Source organism: Vigna umbellata, chromosome 7, assembly GCF_029865625.1.
Source record: "Vigna umbellata cultivar VRB3 chromosome 7, Vumbellata_1.0, whole genome shotgun sequence".
NCBI lineage: Eukaryota > Viridiplantae > Streptophyta > Magnoliopsida > Fabales > Fabaceae > Vigna > Vigna umbellata.
The window spans coordinates 7964561-7967182 of record NC_142171.1 but is presented as its reverse complement, the minus strand read 5'-3'; the positions used below and the strand labels follow the sequence as shown (position 1 = coordinate 7967182).

The 2622-nt window shown below is 41.3% G+C and overlaps 1 pseudogene; it reads left to right on the top strand.

Annotated features, from left to right (window-relative positions):
* The first annotated feature begins 265 nt into the window (after positions 1 to 265).
* LOC148195090 (eukaryotic translation initiation factor 4B3-like) lies at positions 266 to 2420 on the top strand (annotated as a pseudogene).
* Positions 2421 to 2622: the final 202 nt, after the last annotated feature.

Sequence of the window (2622 nt, the reverse complement as noted above, 5' to 3'; positions counted from 1 at the left end):
ACCAAGTTAGTAGTGTTCTTATTGCCTTGTTTGTTTGTTGAACCGAGGTAGTAGCCCTTTTACTTGTTCAAATTACTAAAACCGTTTCTTCTTCCCTTAGTGCGTCTTTTTGTTCTTCTTCTTCTCATGCGTCCTCATTCTTCTTCTTCCCCTGCGACCTCCACCACCATTGGGCGAACCTCTACCACCAAACGCATAGTCCTCGCGTCCTCCAATTCTCCCGTGCAAAGAAATCTCCAATTCGCGGTCTAGTTTCTCTCGCGGGATGCTCACTGCATCCACCGCCGTGCCGCCACAGTTTGTCCACCACCATCGTCCCCATTGTCTCCGGTGCCTCCATTGTCTCCAGCAAAGTGGGGTTAGGGATTCCAATCGCGAGCTTCCCCTTTCTCGCGCTAACGAGACTGATATTTGGGCAGCGACAAAGAAACCTTCGGGAGGGTTTGAGAGGAGGGAGAGGGATAGAGGAAGGTTCATCGATTTGTAGTCGCGTGTTGACGAATTGGTGAGCTGGGTTTCGAATAAGAGCTTTTTGCCATCGGAGTAGCGATTCGCCACCAACGGTGGAGGGTTTGAGAGAGAGAGAGAGGAAGGTTATTGGGTTTGGCTCCAACAACGACGCTGATTCAAATGACTGGAACAAGAAGAAGGGTGAATCCAACGTTGGTAGCGAGAGTGTTGGTGCTGGTGGAGGGAGACCAAGGCTTGTTTTGCAACCTCAGTCTCTGTCGGTGTTCAATGAAGGGGGGATGGGAATGTGGGGAAACCTAAAGGGGTTAATCTGTTTGGAGAAGCGAGGCCAAGGGAGCAGGTTTTGGCGGAGAAAGGGCAAGATTGGAAAAATATTGATTAACAACTTGAGAGCATGAAGATTAAGGAGACAGGTGCAGGTGTGATGGACAAATTTATGATCACCAAAATATGATGTCACAAACTTGTTTTACAATCGGCAAGTATGACCGAATCGTTCAAGTAATAAACTTGGTAAGACCAAGTATCGTTCTTCCCAAACGACTCACGGCCTAGTTTAGTTGTGTGGTTTGTTGATTAGCTAAGACTTAAGGACGAAATATTTGGATTTTTATATGCAAAAGACGAAAATAAACATGTATGCATGAGGTTTTGATCAATGGCAAAATCAAAAGATAAACACTTTCAATGAAATATATGTATGAATATGTTGTTGGGGGTCAATTTCATCTTATCCACTCTCATATATTTTAGGAATTCAACATTCAAATCATCATTGTTAATGCCACTCTCTAAAGTACCTTTCAAGAAGGCTTCTCCCTAATTACGAGTTCATACAATTCCTAGCATTCCTAATAATTAGTTCATCAAGTGCAGGAGCTTAACGACAACCAATATAATATTGGGAGAGATTCCCCGGATCTAGACTTCCCCGTACGTGCCCGTATCAACAAAACCAATAATCATGCATCGAATGAGTTAAACAACGCAAGCATTAAGCAAAGAGGAAAAACCCTAACTAATGATGAAAGAAAACATAGATCTTAAATAAAAGATGTAAAAACAAATTCCATATATGAGAGCTTCAAAAGATTACATTGATTCCCCAACAAACATACAAAGTTTAGTTCACCATATTCATGGTGAACCTAGATGAATAACAATGAGAGAATGAAAGATAAAACCCTAAAAAGGTGAAGAGGAAGCCTGAGCATCCAAGATCCTCCTTCAAAGGGGTGGAAGAGAGAGTGTTTGCTTCGTTTCTGCCAAGGATACCTAACCCTAGGAAACCCTAAAGCTTATATATTATTCGTAAATTACAGAAAATTAGGTCCAAGCCCATAAAAGTGCCGCTCAGCGGTAAAGTACCGCTCAGCGGTAAGTGCGTGAGTCGTTTCTTCCCCTCAGCGGCCATTTTGCCCCTCAGCGGACCTCCCGTGACTTCCTGAGTGCCGCTCAGCGGTAAACTGCCGCTGAGCGGTGACTTCGGCTTCTCCTTTTGCACTTTTTGATGTCTTTTCTAATTCCATCTCTCTCCTTCTTCACTTCTTTCACTAAATTCACCTTAAAACCTGCACAAAAACACTGAAATCAAGCATAAACCTGTCCAGCTCTCTTATTTATGAAAATATGGATAAAAGCATGATTTCAAGCTAGTTTCTAAATGTAAAGGTTACTTTTTGTATCAATTTTAAGCATGAAAATAACAGTTTTTCAACTGTTATCAAGGTGATGCCTATGTGAAAAGGGGATTTGGGTCTTCCAATGGAGGAGGACGAGCTGCTTTGCCTGAAAGTCGCACTGAGCGGAGTTGGAGGAAGCCTACATCTGATGATGAAAGTCCTAAAAGGTTTGTCACCGATACTATTTCTTCTTGGCTCCTTGTTTCTATGGTTGAGATTATGCTGTGTCTTTTATCATATTGGATGTTTCTTGTTAGTATTCATTAAACAATTATACTATGCAAACAATATATCTCTATCATGTTGCTCTGATATTGAACTGTGTGTTTGAAATATTTTAAAAATACTGCACAGTGAAAGGGGGAGCTTCATTATCTGATACATAATTGTTCACATGCAAAAAGAGGAGATATTGAAATAATTTGAATTATAGATTATTGACAGAGAGAGCGTTATTTTTACATTATTT